This window comes from Canis aureus, chromosome 9, assembly GCF_053574225.1.
Source record: "Canis aureus isolate CA01 chromosome 9, VMU_Caureus_v.1.0, whole genome shotgun sequence".
In the NCBI taxonomy this organism is placed as follows: Eukaryota; Metazoa; Chordata; class Mammalia; order Carnivora; family Canidae; genus Canis; species Canis aureus.
This window is the reverse complement of record NC_135619.1, coordinates 46,356,261-46,379,737: the sequence shown is the minus strand read 5'-3', so window position 1 is coordinate 46,379,737 and position 23,477 is coordinate 46,356,261. Positions and strand designations below refer to the sequence as shown.

Here is a 23,477-nt window from a genome sequence, read left to right as displayed (position 1 = left end):
GAATCTCACATACTACAAAATCTTACAGCACGGAATTTATGGACCAAGTAGAAATAATAAGGTAGATCTCTACATACATAGGGACAAAGAAAAAGTTTTAAGCCCCATTTTTAAGAATAAAAGTCAAGTTTCTGGGGCACCTGGGTGGCTCAGGTCCATCAGGTCATGATTTGAAAGTCCCCAGGGATCAAGTCCTGCATCCAGCCACCTGCCCGGAGCCTGCTTCTCCCTCTGTGTCTCTGTCCCTCTGTCTCTCATGAATAAATAAATATTTATAACAAAATTAAAAGTCAAGTTTCTGAATAGGTGCAATATGCAATATGCCATATTTGTAAAATATGTATTAGTAAAAGTTTAACATGAAATCTTACCTATACGTAACTAATATGAATACTTGTCAAAAAATGTAAAGAAAAAGAAACAACAACAACAAAAAACACACATCCCAAGCCAGTAACAGTTCTTACTTTAGAGGTAAGAGATTAAAGAAGATAGAGATGGAAAGAGATCAAAAAGGAACCATTTAAAAAAAAAAAAAAAAAGGAACCATTTTGTTTAAATTTCTCACATGAATTTTATTTTTTTAAAAATTTTTAGATTTATTTATTTAATCATGAGACACGACACACACACACACACACACACACAGGCAGAGAGACAGGCAGGGGGAGAAGCAGGCCCCACGCAGGGAGCCCGCAGGGAGCCCGACCTGGGACCCGATCCCCGGTCTCCAGGACCAGGCCCTGGGCTGAAGGCGGCGCTAAACCGCTGAGCCACCCGGGCTGCCCTGAATTTTTTTTAAAGGCTGTATGCGTGGACTACAACTAAAATAAATATTAAAAAAAAAAATTTTTTTTTAAACGCACTCAAAAAAAAAAAAAAAAAAAAAGAAAGCTCAACTTGACCAAGACAATTCAGTACTTCTCGCATTAGATTGCTTTCCTCCCGCACTTCCTAATTCTGATAATTAACAAAATCTTCCGTGCAGTTCCTTCTATCCATGTAATACAACTAAAAAAAAAAAGAAAGAAAAAAATATATATATGGTATTGGAGTGGGGGTGGGGGGTGCCTGGCTGGCTCAGCCGGTGGAGCAGGCCGCACTCGTGATCTTGGGGCTGTGCGAGGGAGCCCCACGCTGGGGGTAGAGATCATTTAAAAAATTTTTTTTTATTTTTAAAAATACAGTATAAATAATGCAGCGTTTTCTAAGGGAGTTTGCGTCCAATCAGTATCTCAAGAGCTTAGAAAGGGCTGGGTCTGCTGCCGATCCACTGAGCAAGCATCAAGCCTGCAGCCATCTCCCGGCTTCCAGGTTGGAGCGGCGGCTCCCGGCAGGGCCCGCAGCAGCGGGTGCGTCTGGGAGGAAAGGGGTGGCGACCGGGGGCGGGGGCGGGGGCAGGTCCCCACGACCGCAGCGGCGGGAGCGCGCGGCGCCGGAGGAGTTGCCAGGCTGACGGGGTCTCGAAGCCTCGTAAGAAGGCTTGGCGGGTGCTCCCAGAGAGGCGAAGGGGCCCCGAGGGGGCGGCCGGGGAGCGCGCGGTGGGCCGCGGCCCGCGCCGAGAGCCGTTGCTGCACACCTGGGCGCCGAACCGCCGCGGGGGGCGGGGCGGGGCGGGGGCGGGGGGCTGCGCCGGGGGAGGGGAAGAAGGGATGGGCCAAGTCGCTGCGGGACGGCGGGGTCCCCGCATAAGTCGCCCCCGCACCCAGTGACATCTCCAGCTCCACAACGCCTCTCCTCGATCCGCACTGGAAGCCCCCTCCTTCCCTCGCACCAGGCGGGCGAAAGGCCCCGCGGGCCCCTCAGTCTCACTTACCTGCGACCCAGGACCCAACCTGAACACCTGCGGCACCTCACGCTGAGGACCTGGAACCCTCCTCGGCCACCTGCGCGCACCCACCCGGATCCACTAGGGCCGAAACCACTTCCGGTCCTGCGGCGGGCTGGAGGACGTAAACCTAGCAGGGAGGTACGCATGGGCGGCGCCATGTCGTACGGAAGCTGCTGGGCCAGCTGTTCCCTCCCCAGTTTCTCCACTGCTGAACAAAGGGTCTGTTAGAATTGGAAAGGGGTGTTTTTGTTTCTGTATTGGTTTTGGTTTTATTTACTTATTTTTAAAGATTTTATTTATTTATTCATGAGAGACACAGAGAGGGAGAGGCAGAGACTCAGGCAGAGGCAGAAGCAGGCTCCATGGGGACTCGATCCGGGGTCTCCAGGGTCACGCCCTGGGCCGAAGGCAGGCGCTAAACCGCTGAGGTTTTAGTTTTAACAGGAGAAGCCTCTGGAACCCTCACAAATGCAACATGGAACGTCTAATTGTTATTACTAATTAGCTCAAGTAATGTTACTCTATCACACTAATTTTCTTGACTGTATTTAACGATAAAGGTAAATAAGAGAGACACTTGTTTACATAATGCATTCTTGATTAGCAGTGTATTTAATCCTATTGCCATAATAATAATTATGCTATCTTTTATAACAATAACCACAATACCTTATATTTATATTTAAAATCATCAGTCAACTAGTCTTTATCAGCAACTATTATATGTGAAGAGGCTAATGGGTGCTATGTATTGTTACTCTGTCATAAGAAGTGTAGCAGGAGAAACGAGATGAACATAAAGAATATAAGGTGTAATAATAGCTGCCATTTGTTGACTATGTACATGCAGTGTGCTAGGAACTTTGCAAATTGCTTTATGTATTTTATCTCAATCCTTAAAACAACCTCCTGAAGCAGTATTATTATTAGTGGCATTTTGCATAAAATGGAGAAAGGTTAAATAAATTTCTCAAGTTTGGAGCTGAGAATCAAACCTCAGTATATCTTCTTGCAAAGCTTGTTGCCCTCATTCTCTATATTATATTACCTTCCATATAGGAAGAGGTTCTAAATTCCATGAGGTAAGTACCCATAAGGGAGAAATTTATGGCAAATATAGAGGATTAATCCCCTGCATTTTAATTTCTCCATCCTGAAACACCTTAAAAAAAAAAACAAACAAACAAAAGTAAAGAGGAAATGCAAATAAAAACCACAATGAGATACCATTACATACCAACCAGAAAGGTTAAAATGAAAGAGACAGAAAATACCGAGTATTGACAAGGTTGTGGAGCAACCAAAACTCTAATATGCTGCTGAGGGAATATAAATTGGTACAGTCATTTTGTTTAACTGTTTGGCAATATCAACTAAAGTTGTGTATATGTATAGCCTGGGTCCCAACAGTTTCACTCTGAGGTATACACCCAACAGAAGTGTATACATATGTTCACTGAAAGGGGGATCCCTGGGTGGCGCAGCGGTTTGGCGCCTGCCTTTGGCCCAGGGCGCGATCCTGGAGACCCGGGATCGAATCCCACGTCGGGCTCCCGGTGCATGGAGCCTGCTTCTCCCTCTGCCTGTGTCTCTGCCTCTCTCTCTCTCTCTCTCTCTGTGACTATCATAAATAAATAAAAATTGAAAAAAAATATTAAAAAAAAAAAAACATATGTTCACTGAAAGGAAAAATTCAAAAAGGAAATAAAAAAGCCCATACCTGTCATTGGCAATAGCCCTAAGCTGGAAACTACCCAAATCCCTATGCTGTTAGAAGTCAGTATGGAGTAATGACTCTGGAAGAGAACATCGGCAGGCTCACAAAGCGCTGATAATGTTCTATTTCTCAATCTGAGTGCTGATTTACATGTATGTTCAGGTTGCTTATTTGTGGGCACTTTCCTGAATTCATATATACTTCAATAAAAAGTTGTTTGTTTTTTAATGAAAGTAAAGGAGTGAAAAGTTTATAAACCCAAAGAAGAAAAAGAATACAAGGGCAGCCCCTGTGGTGCAGCGGTTTAGCGCCGCCTGCAGCCTGGGGTGTGATCCTGGAGGCCCGGGATCGAGTCCCACGTCAGGCTCCCTGCATGGAGCCTGCTTCTCCCTCTGCCTGTGTCTCTGCCTCTCTCTCTCTCTCTGTCTCTCTGAATAAATAAATAAAATATTAAAACAAAAAAAGAATATGAGTGGAGGTATCAGCAGACAAACAAATCTCGGTGTAACTTTATAAGATGAATTTGATTAGAATGACAGAATATTGATATTTGAGGGATCCCATTGAGGAGGAGCAGAATACATGACACCAACATATGCCACTTTAGCATGTGGATTATTTTGAGTTAAAGATAGTTAAGACCCAGCAGGTTTGGGCAGCCGGGGTGGCTCAGAGGTTTAGCGCCACCTTCAACCCAGGTAGTGATCCTGGAGACCGGGGATGGAGTCCCACATCGGGCTCTCTGAATGGAGCCTGCTTCTCGCTCTGCCTGTGTCTCTGCCTCTCTCTCTCTCTGTGTCTCTCATGAATAAATAAATAAAATCTTAAAAAAAAAAAAGACCCAGCAGATTCAAGAAAAGTTTTTACCTCTCCCTTAACTATCTGAAAGAATTTAGAATGGGGGTCTAGCCCAGAAAAAGAGCTATTACCGGAGATAATTTTTAATAACTTTTTAATATGTGGCGGGCCAAATATCTAGTTACCATATATCTGCTCTTCTTATTGTCCTGTGAATTACCCTCCTCCCATTTGAAGCCCCGGGCCCCTATCCTAATCTTTAGCTTAAGATGGCATATAAGCTTCAATTGCCTGCTTTATCCTTGGGTCTCGTTCTTATAGGGCTCTCATAGGTACATAATTAAATTTGTTCTCTCCTGTCTTATGTATGTAATCTGTCTTATGTCAATTTAATTAATAGGCCAGCCAGAACTATCTAGAAGGGTAGAGGAAAAATATTTTCACCCCTACACTATAATAAACTGTCTGGGTCCATAAGCAATCACCCTAAGTTGAAAGTCCAATCCAACAAGCCCCATTTGTACATAAAGGATTCCCCATCAGCTTTTCAGTACCTCACTCTTTGTCTTGGTCTTTTTGGACTATTGTAACAAGATACCATCGAGCAGGTGGCTTATAAAGAGCAAGAATTGATTTCTCATAGTTTTGTAGGCTGGGAAGTCAATGATCAAGATGCTGACAGGTTTATTTTGGTGAGTGCCTGCTATCTACTTCACAGACTGCTATCTTTTCATTGTGCTTTCACTTGGCCAAGGGATAAGGAACTCTCCTGGGCCTCTTTTATAAGGCACTAATCTCATTCATGAGGGTTCACTCTCATGACCTAATCACCTCCCAAAGCCCTCACCTCCTGATACCAGGAGGGGGTTAGTTTTCTTTTCTTTTCTTTTTTTTTTTTAAGAGTTTATTTATTCATGAGAGACACAGAGAGAGAGAGAGAGAGAGAGATTGGAGGGAGGCAGGGACACAGGCAGAGGGAGAAACAGGCTCCATGCAGGGAGCCCGACATGGAACTTGATCATGGGTCTCCAGGATCACGCCCTGGACTGAAGGTGGCACTAAACTGCTGAGCCACCCGGGCTGCCTGGGGGTTAGTTTTCAACATGTGAATTTTGAGAAGAGACAAAACATTCGATCAATAGCACCTACATATGTAATGATATCCAAGAATCACCAGCCATTGCAGGAATATCTCCAACACCATAATTAACATTTCATTTTTTTTTAAGAGGGAGAGAGAGCATGTACAGGAGTGGGGGAGGGGCTGAGGGAGAGAGATAACCTTTTTTTTTTTTTTTTTTTTTTGAAAGAGAGAATCTTAAGCAGACTCCACATTCAGCATAGAGCCCAATACAGGGCTCAATCTCACAACCCTGAGATCATGACCTAAGTCAAAATCAAGAGTCAGATGCTTAACCAACTGAGCCACCCAGATACCCCATTAATTAATATTTTCTAAAGAACAGGTATAGAACTCTGCACCCAACATTTTGAGAACACAAATACTTTTGAAACTTACAAGGAAGATTTAAGAAAATTAAATTTTTTTAGCCCATTGAGCAACTCTCTATAAATAGCAAAAAATTGCTATCATACAGATCTCATTCTTTGATCATATTACAATTAAATTAGAAGTCAATAATAAAATCATTTTTGTGACCCCTGGGTGGTTCAGTTGTTGAGCTTCCACCTTCAGCTCAGGGCATGATCCCGGAGTGCCAGGATCAAGTCCCACAGTGGGCTCCCTGCATGGAGCCTCCTTTCCCTCTGTCTTTGTCTCTACCTCTCTCTGTGTCTCTCATGAATAAATAAATCTTTAAAATAATAATAATTATAAAATTATTTTTACTGTCCATATTTGGAGATTTAAAAAACATCTTTTTTTTAAAAAGATTTTTATTTATTTATTTATTTATTTATTTATTTATTTATTTATTTATTAGAGAGACAGAGACAACACAAGCTGTGGGAGAGGGACAATCAGACTCCCCATTGAGTGGGGAGCCTCACCCAGGGCTGAATCCTCAGACCCTGAGATCATGACCTGAGCCGAAGTCAGACCCTTAACCAACTGAGCTACCTAATTGCTCCTGGAGATTTAAAAAACATCTTAATAACAGATCAAAGAAGAAATTCCAATGGAAAGTATTTTTAAAAGATTTTATTTATTTATTCATGAGAGACACAGAGAGAGAGAGAGGCAGAGACACAGGCAGAGGGAGAAGCAGGTTCCATGCAGGGAGCCTGACATGGGACTTGATCTCAGGTCTCCAGGATCAGGCCCTGGGCCAAAGGCAGCGCTAAACCACTAAGCCACCTGGGCTGCCCCCTGGAAAGTTTTAATATTAGACTTGAGAGGTAATAAAAATACTATATATGAAAATTTATAGGATACAGGTAAAGTAATAACCTTATATGCATTTATAGTAGAAAATAAGACTAAAAATTATTAAGTGATCATCCTAATACATTAGAAGAAACAAAAAAATAAATTCAAAATAGAAGGAAGAAGATAAAGACAAGACAAAGATTAATAAAATAGAAAAAGATGTAATACAGATGGCCAAAAACTAAAGTTAGGTCTTTGAGAAGACTAATAAAGAAAAAACATTTCTGTGAGATTGATCTAGTTAAAAGAGAAGTACCAACAAATAAATAATATTAGGAATAAACAGGAGGATATAACAAAATAAGCAGAAATTTAAGAAAATAAAACATAGGATGAACAACTTTATGCCAACAACAACAAAAAAAATGGCTAGACAAAAGAATGAAAAGACAGGCCACAGATTGAGAGGAAATATCTGCACTTATTTAATAAAGGATTATTATACAAAATATACAAGGAATTTCTGAAATTCAACAACCCAATTAGTGAGCAAAAGTTCTGAATAGACACCTCACTGAAGAAGATATAGGCTGGGATCCCTGGGTGGTGCAGGGTTTGGCGCCTGCCTTTGGCCCAGGGCGGGATCCTGGAGACTCGGGATCAAATCCCACGTCGGGCTCCCGGTGCATGGAGCCTGCTTCTCCCTCTGCCTGTGTCTCTGCCTCATTCTCTCTCTCTCTCTCTCTCATGAATAAATAAATAAATAAAATCTTTAAAGGAAAGAAAGAAAGCAACCAAGGTGTTCTTCAATAGGTGGATGTATAACCAAATTGTGGCACATCCAGACAATGGCATATTATTCAGCAATAGAAAGAAGTGAGCTATCAAACCATAAAAAGACACAGAAGAATCTTAAATGCATATTGTTAAGTGGAAGAAACTAGTTTGAGAAGGGTCCATACTGTATGTTTCCAACCATATGACATTCTAGAAAAGGCAAGTATACAGCAATAGTAAAAAAAATCAGTGGGGCACCAGGATGGCTCAATTAAGGATGAGCTGAGCGTCTGACTCTTGATTTTGGCTCAGGTCATGATCTCAGGATCGTGGGGTTGAGCCCTATGTCAGGCTTTACACTGAGTTCTAAGTGTGGAGCCTGCTTGAGATTTTCTCTCTCCCTCTTCTTTTGCCCTTTTGCCCCTGCTCACATGCATGTGAGCTCTCTCAAGAAAGAGAAAGAAAGAAAGAAAGAAAGAAAGAAAGAAAGAAAGAAAGAAAGAAAGAAAGAAAGAAAGAAAGGAAAAAAGAAAGAAAGAAAAGAAAAGAAAGAAGAAAGAAAGAAAGAAAGAAAGAAAGAAAGAAAGAAAGAAAGAAGAAAGAAAGAAAGAAAGAAAGAAAGAAAGAAAGAAAGAAAGAAGAAAGAAAGAAGAAAGAAAGAAAGAAAGAAAGAAAGAAAGAAAGAAAGAAAGAAAGAAAAAGAAAAAGAGAAAGATCAGTGGTTGCCAGGGGTTTCTGGGGAAGAAAAGAGGGGTTTATAGGTGAAACACAGATAATTTTTGAGGGCAGTGAAACTCTTCTGTATGATACTGTAATGGTGGATGCATGACTTTATGCATGTGGCAAAACTCATAGAATTGTGCAACACAAAGAGAAAACTCTAAAATAAATTGTGCTCTTTAGTTGGTAATAATGTATCAAGATTGGTTCATCAATTGTAACAAAGGTACCACACTAGTGCAAGATTTAATAGTAGAGAAAACTGTGGATGTGTGTGTTGGGGTGGGGAAGTAGTTTACAGGAACTCTCTCTGCTTTCTGTTCAAATTTTCTGTAAACCTAAAACTGCTCTAGAAAAGTCAATTCATTTTAAAATACCATGCCATAAACTGCTTGATTTGTCTAAAAATGCTTTATTCATTTATTCATTGATTTTGAGGATAACTTAATGTCAAACACTGGGATGTCATATACAGAAAATTCAAGAGGAACTATGGTAGGAGGTGCTAGTGGCCTACCCAATATCTCCATTCTCCCTTCTGCTTAGTAAAAAAAGTAAGGGGGCATTTTTTTTTCCAGGGGGCATTTTAAAAATATATTTTAAATTGCATTTAAAAAATACATTTAAATTGCATTCAAAAAATTTTTTTCTGTCTCCATTGGTAATAGGTATGGTTATGTGGTTAAATTCTTTCCAAAGAGGTATAAACAAAAGTTTTTGCACTGGACTCTACATAGTTCTTAAAAGGGGGGCAGACAATTGCCACAGGACCTTTTTCACCTCTTCGTTACCCTTCCATTCATTTCTTGCTAAGAGTAGGACTTGATGGCTGGAGCTCCAACAGCTCTCCACCACAGTGGTACTTGGAAAATGGACGCCAAGTCCCCAGAAATGTGGAATGGAGAGATAGAAGAAGCCTGGATCCTTGGTGCCTTCTGTGGTTTCCACATCAACCTTGAACTACCTACTTCTGGACTTCTTTATATTAGAACATAAACTAATTTTAAGCCACTATAGTGAAGTCTTTGTTATCAGCGAAGAAGCCCTAACTGATACATGAAATGAAAGGTATTAATGATGAATGCATACCATACAAGTCAACTAAAACCTGTTAACTACATGGAGTGCCTGGCTGGCTCAGTCAGTGGAACCAGCTCTTGATTTCAGAGTTGTGAGGTCGTACCCCATGTTGGATGTAGAGATTGCTTAAAAATAAAATATCAGGGTTAAGCATCTGTCTTTGGCTCAGGCCATGATCCCATGGTCCTGGGACCGAGTCCCACATCAGGCTCCCGGCTCAGCATGGAGCCTGCTTCTCCCTCTGCCAGCCAGTCCTGCTTGTGCTTTCTTTCTCTCTCAAATAAATAAAATCTTTAAAAAATAAAATAAAATATTAAAGGGTCCCTAGATGGCTCAGTCAGTTAAGTGCTGGACTCTTGATTTCAGCTCCGGTCATGATCTCAGAGTCATGAGATTGAGTCCCACCTTGGTGGGGGTGGGGGTCCTATGCTCAGCAGGGAATCTGTTTAAGATTCTCTCTCCCTCTTCCACTGCCTCTCCCCCCACCACGTGTGCACACTTTCCCACTCTAAAATAAATAAATATTTTTTAAAATAAAGAAAGAAAATATTTAAAAACTAACAAACAAGCAAATGAAAAGTGAAAACACTTTATTGGATTTGTTTAGTGTGTTGAAGATAAAGCTTAGAGGAACCACTAAATAAGCTTTTTCTGAAAATCCTATTTCCTTCTATGTTTTTTTTTTTTTTTTAAGATTTTATTTTGGGCAGCCTGGGTGGCTCAGCGGTTTAGCGCTGCCTTCAGCCCAGGGTGTGATCCTGAAGACCAGGGATGGAGTCCCACGTGGGGCTCCCTGCATGGAGCCTGCCTCTCCCTCTGCCTGTGTCTCTGCTTCTGTGTGTGTGTGTGTGTGTGTGTGTGTGTGTGTCTCATGAATAAAGTTATTTCTTTATTCATGAGAGACACACAGAGAGAGACAGAGACCTAGGCAGAAGGATCAGCAGGCTCTCTGTGGGAAATCCGATGCTGGACTTGATCCCAGGACCCTGGGATCATGGCCTAAGCTGAAGGCAGATGCCCAACCACTGAGCCACCAGACACCCCAATCCTATTTACTAACATCTCAATTATATTCATTCTCCCTCCCCACTTATCCCTTCTATAAACTTTTATAATATTATTAGGTATCATACAGATTACAAAAATTATGTTGCTATGCACTCAAGAGGCTTATAAGCTAGCTGGAAAGACAAAAAGATAATTTGTTAGCAAATGAGAAGAGGTATCCTTTTTTTGTGGTTTAGAGAGATCCATATCTTTATCTACTTTCTCTCCCCTAAAGAGCTGGAACTAGACTATCGCTTGGAAAAGAACTTCATAAGGCCCCGGCTAATGAGGGTGAGACTCTCCCTGCCATGGGACAAATTCACCCAACAATAGGGGTTGAAATCCTGGTGAATCAGCATTTTTGTTTTGTAGTAAGTGGTATGCATGGGTGTTGAAGTGAATTGCTTTGTGGAGTAAAAGGGTGAGGCATTAGAAGATTCAGGGGACCAGTCAGAGATAAAGGTAAGAGTCAGCAAGGTTCCCAACTTCCTGGGAGAAATAGAAAGATATTTCAGAGGAGAGACTTTGGGGGAGAACGAAATGTTTAAGGTATTTGGGGAGTTGAGTTGAAGTTCTATGTACTTGTAATGTAACCTCATCTTATATCTCTCATAGACAAGGTTCAGTAAAGTCTATCATTCTCCAATGTTTTTGTTCCAGTACATTCTTTGGAGGAATCTGAATAGGTGTTGAATTTTGTATCCAGTTTTGCAAGTGAAAAAGCAAAGGTTATTTCCTGGCCTTCTGGAGCTGAAGGGTAAAGGGTAGATTGCTGTCATCTAAGTCACAGAGCAAGAAGCACGAGAGAACTCCAGTTAAAGATGATGGATTGAACCACATGTAATTACACATCCTAGTGAAATCTCTCTTTAAAGATGGGAAAAATAGGGGCACCTGGGTGGCTCGGTGGTTGAGTGCCCACCTTTGGCTCAGGGCCTGATCCTGGGGTTCCAGGATCAAGTCCTACATCAGGCTCCCCACAGGGAATCTGCTTCTCCCTCTGCCTATGTCTCTGCCTCTCTCTCTTTGTCTCTTATGAATAAATAAATAAAATATTTTTTTAAAAATTGGAAAAAACAAAATCTCAAGGCAAAAAAGTTATAGAAAAAGAAAACCACTAAAATGAGAGCAAACATGGCAAAGACTCAATGGCAGAAAGACAAGTGGGAAAGTTTTATAGTGAAAACAGGGATGACTTCAGATATGCTCTGATTGGTGGTCATTGTTACGGGAAAGCTGGAGATGGGTTAACTAGAAGTCAGGCTTCTTCTTTAAAATTTTAAAGATGTATTTATTTATTTATTTGAGAACATAAGAAGGGGGAGGGGCAGAGGGAAAAGGAGAAACAGGACACACACCCCCACCCCATGCCCATGCTGAGCAGAGAGCTTGGTGCAGGGAGTCAATCCCAGGACCCAGCATCTTGACCTGAGCTGAGGGCAGAGTAGCCTTGACTGACCCACCCAGGTGCCCCTGAAGCCAGGATTCTTAGGTGATTGGTTTGGCTTTCTCTGGTTGGTGCTGTGTTGGAAGTGGGGGCAAAATATAAGGAAACTGACTCATCGACAAGTTCTAACCATTCTAGGCTGTTTGCCTTGGAGGCTGCAGTTTGGCTTCTCAGGCTGGTAGCTGTAGAAGTTATGGGTCAGAGTGCTATTGTCATATATGGTCTGGCTATTGTCTGTTTGTATAGTCAGTCTCTTGGAGAACAGGAGATAAAATCATTAACATTTTGGAAGCTGGAAAACAGGATAGTGGGAACTTACTTAGCAGACTCCATATCTTTCAAAACACAGGCCAGGAGCAAGCCTGGTTTGCCCCAGGGAACCCCCAAAAGGCTCAGGGACTGGCAACACCAGGTACCTCAAGAAGCAGCAATAATGTTGGGACTAAAAGAAGAATAATTGGTTAAAAGTCTATTTCGGATGCAGTTAGACCACCAGATTTCCTCTCTAGCTGCCAAGTGAGGAATAAGTGGATAAAGCATAGAGGATAAAGTGGAAGATACCTTGTCTAGTTAAGAATAGGGGGATCCCTGGGTGGTGCAGCGGTTTAGCGCCTGCCTTTGGCTCAGGGCACGATCCTGGAGACCCGGGATCGAATCCCACGTCGGGCTCCCGGTGCATGGAGCCTGCTTCTCTCTCTGCCTATGTCTCTGCCTCTCTCTCTCTCTCTCTCTTTCTCTCTCTCTCTGTGACTATCATAAATAAATAAAAAAATTAAAAAAAAAAAAGAATAGGGGTGTCATACCAAAAACAGGATTCAGTGAAAATTATTTATTTTCAAGACCTCTGCCTTAGTTTCCCACATCAGCAACCAATATTAGAAGCCAAGTGTTTAAGAAAAATGTTGAGAGGTGCCTGGATGGCTCAGTGAATTAAGCATCGGGCTCTTGATCTAGGCTCAGGTTATGATCTCTGCTCTCAGCAGGTAGTCTGCTTGAGAGTGTCTCTCTCCCTCCCTCTCCCCCATGCTCTCTCAAACAAACAAACAAATAAATATTTAAAAGATTTTACTCATTTATCTGACAGGGAGAGAGAACATAAGCAGGTAGAGCAGCAGGTGGGGGGGGGAGTCGGGGGGGTGGAGAAGCAGGCTGTCTGCTGAGCAGAGAGCTCAATGCAAGGCTGGATTCCAGGATTCTGGGATCATGACCTGAGCCAAAGGCAGACACCTGACCATCTGAGCCACCCAAGCACCCAGTAAACTTTTTAGAAAAAGAAAAAAAAAAAAAAAGAAAAAATTTCAGATAATTTTGTTATGAGCATATATCAAAATTTCTTTACTATCTTGTAACAAGGGAGAAGACTTATAGTAGGATATTTCTAAGTGGACCAAAATATAATCAGGAAATGGAAAAGTGCATTGTCCTAGGCATATCCTTTCCACTTATCAGATTCTATAGAGTTCTTGCCTTTTATACTCTTTGAGCTCTTATGCAATGCTGAAGAGATATAGATTAATTTGTAGAAAACTGATAGTAATGTAAATAATTATCATCTTTAGATAAATATAAATAAATGCTGTTAGGTGAAGCTTCTATTGACAACCCTGCTCCCACACATCCCTCAATAAGCCAGCTTTGTGTCTACTGAGAAAATTTATTTCAGCATTTTTTTTTAAAGATTTTATTTATTTATTCATGAGAGACACAGAGAGAGAGGCAGAGACACACAGGCAGAGGGAGAAGCAGGCTCCATGCCAGGAGCCTGATGTGGGACTCGATCCCGGGACTCCAGGATCACGCCCTGGGCCAAAGGCAGGCGCCAAACCACTGAGCCACCCAGGGATCCCCTATTTCAGCATTTTTAAAAATGACTTATTTATTTTAGAGAGGATGAAGAAGGGCAGAGGGAGAGGGAGAGTCTCAAGCACACTCTGCACTGAGCAGGGAGCCCAACGTGGGGCTCAATCCCAGGACCTGGAGATCACGACCTGAGCTGAAACCAAGAGTCCAAGGCTAAACCAAGTGTACCCCCTGGGCATCCCATATTCCAACATTTTTGATGAACTTAGGTATTTGGTCTTTGGGTTTTCCTTTAAACTGACTGTAACACCTTTTCCAGTTCCTTCATTAATTAATGAGTTAAGTTAAATCTTTGACATGTATTTATTTCATATCTGCATCTGAGTCATAATTTCCCTTTTTCTTCTTTTAACTATTATCCTTTAAGAAGTCCATTTCAAGAATTTACTTTTGGTAGGGATATTTGGGAAGAAAAAAGATTGGTTAGAAATTCATTTTAGGGGCTTGGCTCAGCTGGTTAAGTTCCAGCCCCATGCTGGATGTAGAGATTCCTTGAAAATAAAATAGTTAGGGACACCTGGGTGGATCAGCAGTTGAGCGTCTGCCTTCGGCTCAGGGTGTGATCTTGGGGTTCTAGAATCCAGTCCCACATTGGGCTCCTTGCAAGAGAACCTGCTTCTCTTTCTGCATCTCTCTCTCTCTCTCTCTCTCTCTCTCTGTCTCTCATGAATAAATAAAATCTTTAAAAAATGAAAGAAAAAATCATTTTAAATTAGATATAAAAAAGGAAAGAGTAGTTGGTGAAATTCACCACAGTCTGAACTGACAGGTGAGTGGGTGGGTAAGCGGCTTCTCGGAAGTTTTAATCTCTTTAGTTTTATTAGAATTTCATGTAGGCATTTTATCAGAAGTTCTAATTTCTTCCTAGAAGGTGGCTGTAAATTACATCATGCGAAAAAAAACCTACATTCTGGTGCTAGTTTGAATTATTTTCTTTTATGGGGTAATGGTTCCTGAATCTCCATCTTAAAGCTAAATACCTACTCCTAGTGCTATTCAAAGTGTTGGACTGCAGTGAGAAAAGGACTTTGCTCTAAAACATAAAGCATATGGCATCCTTCACTGAAGAAATTGTCCTACAAAAATGTGCTTGCTGACGTAGATACTTTACATTCTGGCACAAACTTTTACCTTATTGAGAATTGATTAAAAAAAAAAACAAAACCATTGTGGGGCACCTGGCTGCTTCAGTCTGTAAAGCATGTTACTCTTGATCTTGGGGTCATATGTTCCAGCCCCACACTGAGAGGAGAATTTACTTTTAAAAATAATACTAATAATCAAAGTGCATTGGGCCACCTGGGTGGCTTAGTTGGTTAGGTGTCCAACTCTTGCTCAGGTCAGGTTTTGATCTCAGGGTCCTGAGTTTAAGCCCCTCATTGCACTCCATGCTGGGCATGAGCTTACTTTTAATTAATTAATTATTAATTAATTAAAAAAAACAAACTGCACAAAATGAAATGTTATTCAGCTTTTAAAAGGAATAAAATTATAATACAGGCTGCAATAGGAATGAACCTTGAAGGTATTTATCTGATTGAAATAAGCCAGACACAAAAGGACAAGTAATGCATGATTCCACTTTTATGAGGTTTCTAGAAGAGTCAAACTCATAGAGACTGGAGGGGAATAGAGATGACCAGGGGCTGGAGGGAAGGAGGAATGGGAAGTTATTGCTTATTGGGCACAGAGGGTTTTTTTGTTCTGTTTTTGTTTTGTTTTTTTAAAAGATTGTATTTATTTATTTGAGAGAGAGAGGACAAGAGAGGCACAAGCTAGGGGAGCAGCAGAGGGAGAGGGAGAAGCAGGCTCTCCACTGAGCAAGGAACTGGATGCACGGCTTGATTCCAGGACCCTAGGAACATGACTTGAGCGGAAGGCAGACACTTAGCCAACTGAGCTACCTAGGCACCCCTGAGCACAGAGCATTAGTTTGGGATGATGGAAAAAAATCTGGAGATAGATGATGGTGATAGTTGCAAAACAATGTAAATATACTTAATACTACAGAACTATACATTTAAAAATAGTTAAGATGGCAAATTTTAAGTTGTATATGTATTTTTTCACAATTATAAAAATGATTAAAATGATAGATTTTAGGTCACGTCGGTGGCTCAGTGGTTGAGCATCTACCTTTGGCTTGGGTCATGGTCTCGGGATCCTGGGATGGAGTCCTGCATCAGGCTCCCCACAGGGAGCCTGCTTCTCCCTCTGCTTATGTCTCTGTCTCTCTCTGTCTCTCATGAATAGATAAATAAAATCTTTTTTAAAATGATAGATTTTATATATATAATATATATTAATATATTTAATATTATATTACATTATAATATATATTAGTATATATTTTATATATATATATATATATATATGTTACTGCAATTTTCTTTTCTTTTTCTTTGCAGGCCAACTAATCCAAAGACTACATTTTGAACTGTACTACATTAGAGTCCAGACTTCTCAAACTAAATTCATCAACCCCAGCAGATCTTTTCACATGGTACAAACTAGCTCCTTTCTGACTCCCTTCTCCACATTCATTCTATCTCTTTCTCCACTAGTCATTTAGTTACTCCTGCTAGAAATCTGTGAAATGCCCTAGACTCCTGCTTCCCCCTCATCCTTTTGTGTGTAATTTGAGCAATGATTATCTAACTGTGTTGGTCATGAAGAAACTGTTCCTCAGCTTCAAAGTCACCCATCTATGCTCTGTTTTGTGGTGCTGGGGCTGGGTTTCTGCCTCTCATGTTTTTCTGTGGCCAGCCTGGCTCTCTGTTAGGTTCTGCCAATAGTGGGAGATCAGAGGCGGGAAGAAGGGAAAAGGGACTGCTCCTTCTTGTTCGCTTCCTGTTTCTATTCAAGTCACCCAGGCAACAGCTCTTCGTGCCAGCAGCAGCAGTTGGTTCCAGCTCTGGACTCCTTTCCATATTCCCAGAACTAGCCTCATCATGCTCCTTAGACATACCAGTACCAGCTAGGCAGCAATCCTCCTCGGAGATCTGAGTCTCGACACTGCAGAGGCCGACCACTGAGCTACAGTGGTTCCAGCCCTCTAGGGCTCCACCTTCAGGTGTTTAATCCTAATAATCCCATCCCTGACCTTTTATTTCCCCCATCTACTTCTTGCAATTACTACTTCTTTGTTCTACTTCTCTTTTCAATTCTTCAACGCCTGTAGTATCTCCAATAAATCTTTTTTTTTTTTTTTTAAAGATCTGGGCTTTGTCCTGTTTGTTTGTTTGTTTGTTTGTTTGTTTGTTTGTTTTTGAGAGAAAGGAGAGAATGTATGGGCATGGCAGGGGTGGGGGGAGGACAGAGGGAACAGGAGAGGAGAATCCCAAGCAGGCTCCACAACCAGTGCAGAGCTCCATGTGGAGCCCTATCTCAACCTTGAGATCATGACCTGAGCCAAAATCAAGAGTCAGATGCTTAACTAACTGAGCCACCCAGGTGCCCCTCCAATAACTCTTATTCTTTTAAACATTTTATTTATTTATTTGAGAGAGAAAAAAAGATGAGTATGCAGGGAGAGGCAGAGGGAAAGGGAGAAGCAGATTCCCCACTGAGCAGGGAGCCCGATGCAGGGCTCTATCCCAGGACCCTGGGATCATGACCTGAGCCGAAGGCAGATGCTTAACCAACTGAGCCACACAGGCACCCCTTTGATAGCTCTTTATATAAACTTTCTTAGTTAAGATAATTAGTATAGTTGGTTTCTTTCCTGAGTACTGACTAATATGGTAAATGACCCCAAGAGTGGTTCTAGGTAACAGACTTTGAGATATATATATAGGATTTGGGGTTGATTTTTTTTGTACCCTTAAACTCAAATTGAATGTTGAGCAAGCTGTCGATGGAAATGGGATGTTGTGGCATCATAAATGATCAACTTATCACCTTTAGTCATTTGTGGTGAAGCGACCACTAAAGCAAATGATTTGGAGCCACATATGACTAGCTGATGGTAATGGTGACCATAACAACTCTAGGTTGAGAGTGGCTTCATTTGCAGCCACCAAAAAATCTACATAAAAAATGGAAAGTTCTGGGGATCCCTGGGTGGTGCAGCGGTTTAGCGCCTGCCTTTGGCCCAGGGCACGATCCTGGAGACCCGGGATCGAATCCCACATCGGGCTCCCAGTGCATGGAGCCTGCTTCTCCCTCTGCCCTATGTCTCTGCCTCTCTCTCTCTCTCTCTCACTGTGTGCCTATCATAAATAAATAAAATAAAAATTAAAAAAAAATGGAAAGTTCAAGTCATTAAACATTCAGTCCAATGACAGAGAAAGTTTCTTATGGCAGCCCTAAACAACCCATTATCTTTTATTTATTTATTTTTAAAGATTTTATTCATTTATTGATGAGATACACACACACACACACACACACACACACACACACGGGGAGAGAGAGAGAGAGAGAGAGAGGCAGAGACACAGGCAGAGGGAGAAGCAGGCTCCATGCAGGGAGCCTGACGTGGGACTCGATCCTGGGTCTCCAGGATCACGCCCTGGGCCGAAGGCAGGCACCAAACAGCTGAGCCACCCAAGGATCCCCTACCCCTTATCTTTTATACCTGAAAACTAATCTTGCTGAAAATTGAACATAAAGTTTAATTTTGCAGATATCAAAATTACAACATAAGTTGATTTTATAGCCTTGCCAAAAATCTCTGGTGAAAGATACAGCATTGGTAGAGAAGGGTGAGACACTGAAACTGAAATGGTGACATTTGGGTTGTCTCAAAGTTAAGATTCTTGAGTGCCCAAATCTCTCTAAGCCTCCAAAATCAGTGGAGACAGCCTTCCATCCCTTGCTTAAAATCCCTGTAACAACATTATCTGAGTGATGTCTATTTTCCTCAAATTCCACTCCAAACACTCCTTGTTACCTGTAGATCAGAGTTTCTCAACATATTGGGCTATGGATAACTGTTGTGAGGGGATGTCCTGTGCATTGTAATATCTAGCAGCATCCCTGACCTCTTACCTACTAGCTCCAATGACACTTCCCAAGCCCAAGTTGTGACAACAATCAGATGCACCCTGGGAGAAAAAAAATCATCCTCAGTAGAGGACCAATGCTCTAGATCCATAACTAGGGTCAGATCTCAACATGTTCCAACTCTGACTACGAAGAAATGACTTGTGCTTATTTATTGCAATATCTTGTTCATTTATATTTGCAGATTTGGAGAACATGTGAAAGAATGGATTCTATTTTTCCAGGAAGAAAATAAACAAGGAAGACAATCTAACACCAGATTCAGTTGAATTATTAACCAATTCAATTCAATTGATGAGCACTTTTACCACAATTCTAGAGTTAATGTGCTAGCTTGTGTGGCTGGAAATGGCTCTAATGGTTGATTGACTGAAACTTTAAGTAGTGGCCTACATTCAATGAAGTTGAGATGCAAGAACTTGCTGGTATGACTTAAAAGAAGGAATTCAAGATCTTAAGGAGATAGAAATGTTGGAGTAGATCTATCATGTATGTATTGCCACTCCCTCACTATTTCAGAGGATACTCCCTCCACTAAGGCATTGAGAAATAAATTGGTGGTTGGGCACCAGTATCCCTGTAACTTGTAACCTGTGTGGTGGCTGTTTCCTGTAGACATATTTGATGAAAGAAGTTATAGTTGAGATGGGTCCCCTGATTTCAATGGCAATAGGGATCCTGGAGTAACAGAGGTCAAAGACTACATGTGTCAAGAGATAATATGTGGACTTCCTTCCAAAGAGTACAGTATGGGGGTGCCTGGCTGGCTCAGGTGGTGGAGCATGGGACTTGGTCTCGGGGTTGTTAGTTTAAGCTCCATGCTGGGTGTATTTAAAAATAAAATATTTAAAACAACAACAAAGAGTATAGTATGAAAAGAGGCAGGGGGAAAGAGTGACTTTACATTGTAGAAACCTGACAAAACTACCTCAGCCAGCTTATCAAGGTTATAAGTCACATTGAAAGTATATGCCTTCCTATATAAATCAGGACTGCTATAACAAAAGGAAATGGATGGCTTCAAGAACAGAAATCTATTTCTCATAGTTCTGGAGGCTGAGGAGTCCAAGACCAAGATGCAGACCAATTCTGTTTCTGTTGAGAGCTCTTTTCCTGGTTTGTAGATGGCCACTTTCTCACTGTATTCTCATGTGATGAAGAAAGAGAAATCTCTGGTGTCTCTTCTTATAAGGACACTAATCCTATTGGATTAGGGTCCCACCCTTACTGCTTCATTTAATCTTAATTACCTTCTAAAGACCTTATCTCCAAATATAGTAAAATTGGAGTGTAGGGCTCAGCATTAGAATTTGTGGGGCTGAGGGAAGACACAATTCAGTCCATAACAATACCCCCTTGATAAAATGTGATGAAAATGGCACTTTACCTGTGTCCTTCCTCCTCAAAACACATAACCCCAGTCTAATTGTGAGATAAACATCAGGAAAATCCCAGTTGAGTAACACTCTACAAAATATTTGATTAGTACTCTAGAACTGTTAAGGTCATCAAAAACAAGGTAAAGTCCCAGCCAAGAGGAACCTTAGGAGACGTGTGAACTAAATGTAAAGTGGCATCCCTGATGAAAACCTGGCACACACAAAGGATATTGAGTAAAAGTTAAGGTAATCTAAATAAAGTATGGACTTCGGTTAACAATATAATGATATAAGTTCATTATTTATGACAGATGTACCATACTGAGATAAAAAGTTAATAACGGGAAATTGGGTATGAGATATAGGGGAACCCTTTATTCTATCTTCACCAGTTGTCTGTAAATCTAAATCTATTCTAAAACAAAAAAGATTATTGGAGTGACTGGGTGGCACAGTTGGTTAAGCATCTGACTCTTGGTTCTTGGTTTCTGTTCAGGTCTTGATCTCAGGGTCATGAGATAGAGCCTGGTGTCGGGTTCCATGCTCAGCATAGCGTCTGCTTAAAGACTCTTTCCCTCTCCCTCTGCCCCCCCCCATTCTCTCTCTCTCTTTCTCAAATAAATAAATAAATATTTACATAAAATAAAAAGCTTATTTAAAAAGTAAAAATAAAAAGCCAATGTGGGCACAATTATAATGAGTAGCAGAAATGAAGTGGTATTCAGAAAGTTTTGATACGCAAGAATCTTTGGCAGTGGGTAATTGATCCTGGTATCCTAAGTTAAAATGGATAGCTTAATAAAATGTTATTGGAGTTATCGACTTGTGATATGTCCTAGTGCTGGACAAGGCACAAACTCTTGACAAAATACACCAAAAACCAACTCCCTGAAGGCATTGGAGAGTGAACAAAAGCACATAGATTCTGACAGGGAATCAACACTTACAAGAAAAAGCACAGGGTGAATTTTTTTTTTTTTTTAATAGTCTTTAACCTGAGGGCAAGCTTTAGCTAGAGCTCCCTAGGCAAAAATACTAAGAGGAAATCCACAGTCTTTGTGGCCTGAACAACCAAAGAGAGTTGGAGGGATCTGCAGCTGCCAGACAGTGAGAGGGTAATCCAACAAAGGATAGAACCAGAGAGGGGGAGCCACATAATTTGTGTGTGTGTTTTTTTTTAAGATTTTATTTATTTTTTTGAGAGAGAGTAAGCACAAGCAGGGTGAGTGGCAGGCCAAAGGGAGAGGGAGAAGCATGTTTCCTGCTGAGCAGGGAGCCCAATGTGGGTCTTAATCCCAGGACCCCAGGATCGTAACCTGAGCTTAACCAACTGAGCCACTCAGGTGCCCCCATAATTTGTGTTTAAACACTGTTCAGCTTCTAGTGAACCCCTGAACCACATGCTCAGGGCAGTCTGCAAGTAGCCCAACCAAAGGAAAAACAACTGAATGGAGATTTGTGCTGCAGCCTGGAAATAGAAATTAGAGTTTAAGTCCATCCAAATTAATGGCATGCTGAAACAAACAAACAACAACAACAACAATAAAATAGCACTCTTTAAGGAAAATAACAGAATCTACTCTCCACAAACTTGACATATGAAGAAACAAGACTATATATCACATCTTCTGAAGAGAAATGACAATCAACATACATGGACAGCAGTATGACACAGTTGCTCAATTAGCAAAGATTTCAAAGCTGATATTTTTAAAAGAGATTATATTTATTTCAGACAGAGAGAGTGAGCACAAGTAGGGGGTGGGTGGGAAAGGGAAAAGCAGACTCCTCGCCGAGCAGGAATCCTGACATGGGGCTTGATCTCAGTATCTGGGATCATAATCTGAGCCAAAGTCAGACACTTAACAGTCTGAGCACCCAGGTGCCCCTAAAACTAATATTAAACTATATTTGATGATGTAAAGGAAAAATGTTCGTAGTGTATAAACAGGAAATCTCTGTAAACAGACAAATTGAAATGATATAAAAGTGAACCAAATGGAATTCCAGATCTAATATATATATATATATATATATATATATATATATATATATATATATATATATATGGTGTATATGTATCTGAAATAAAAAAAAAAAAATCCCTGGAGGGATGCCTGGGTGACTTGGTGGTTGAGCGTCTGCCTTCGGCTCAAGGCGTGATCCTGAATTCCGGGATAGAGTCCCACATCCGGCTCCTTACAGGAAGCCTGCTTCTCCCTCTGTCTGTGTCTCTGCCTCTCTCTCTCTCTCTCTCTCTCTCATGAATAAATAAATAAAATATTTTTAAAAATATATTCACTGGATAAGATTACAGCAGAATAGAAATAACAAGAGTCAGCTTAGCTTCAAGATAGATTCATAGAAATGATCCAATATGAAAAACAGAAATGAGAAATTATTGGAAAGGAAATGAACAAAATCTCAGAGATCCCAGCCAAGAGCAAAAGATCTAACGTATATCAAATTGAGTCCCAAAAGGAAAGGAGAAAGAGAAAAAGAGACAGAAAAAATGTTTGAAGACACAACAATCAAGTGATCAAAAAGTTCCCAAATTTATTGATAGACATACATTTATAGGCTCAAAGATCTCAGCAGATCCCATGTTGTATAGATTTAAAGAAAACCATGTGTAGGCATAGTATATTCAAACTGCTGAAAACCAGACAAAGAGCATTCTTGAAAGCAGCAAGAGAAAAATGACTCATTATATCCAGGAGAATGAATAAAAAAAAACCCTACTAACTTTTATTAGAAAAAATGGAGGACAGAAGGCAATGAATTACCATTTTTAAAGATTTTATTTTTAAATAATCTCTACACCTAACTTGGGGCTTGAACTACAATCCCCAGATCAATTAATTGTTGCATGTGCTATCAACTGGACCAGCCAGGTGCCCCATGATGACCATTTTTAAAATGCTTAAAGATGCTGACAACCCAGAATTCTATACCAATAAGAACATCCTTAAGAATGAAGGCAAACAAACAAAACTTTTAGATTAAGAAAGAGAAAGAAGAACCAAAAGGGGGCACCTGTGGCTCAGTCAGTAGACCACGCAACTCCTGCTTGTGAGTTCAAGCCCAACGATGGGCATAGAGCTTACTTAAGAAGAAGAAGAAGGAAGAAGGAAGAAGGAAGAAGGAAGAAGGAAGAAGGAAGAAGAAGAAGAAGAAGAAGAAGAAGAAGAATCATCTATAAGAATTCATCACCAGCAAAAGTGTACTACAAGAAAGACCAAAGGAAGTTATTTGAGCTAAGAAGAAATGATACCTGGTAGAAAATCAGACCTTCAGGAAGGAGTGAGGAACATCAGAAATGCAAATATCTGGCTAAATACACAAGAAGGTTTTTTTCCTCTCATAATTAAAAAACAACAACACGTGTGACTGTTTAAAGTTAAAATTACCAGGTGCCTGGGTAGCTCAGCAGTTGAGTGTCTGCCTTTGGCTCAGGGTGTGATCCCAGAGTCCTAGGATCAAGT

The 23,477-nt window shown here is 40.9% G+C and overlaps 1 protein-coding gene and 1 long non-coding RNA gene across 3 annotated transcripts in view; one reads left to right on the top strand and one right to left on the bottom strand.

The window, feature by feature from the left end:
- The window catches only part of EXD2 (exonuclease 3'-5' domain containing 2), a 63,298-nt gene extending 61,330 nt beyond the window's left edge, over window positions 1-1,968 (bottom strand). Inside the window, exon 1 of one of the 2 annotated variants that reach the window (XM_077909764.1) lies at window positions 1,817-1,968. The gene's annotated coding sequence lies outside the window, so the exon portion shown is untranslated. The remainder of the gene's footprint in view (window positions 1-1,816) is intronic. The other variant, XM_077909765.1, reaches the window with a different exon arrangement.
- Window positions 1,632-16,821, top strand: LOC144320810 (uncharacterized). Its single transcript, XR_013386451.1, has 2 exons — window positions 1,632-2,050; window positions 16,015-16,821. It is a non-coding gene; the product is annotated as an uncharacterized LOC144320810 (long non-coding RNA).
- The last annotated feature ends 6,656 nt before the right edge of the window (window positions 16,822-23,477 follow it).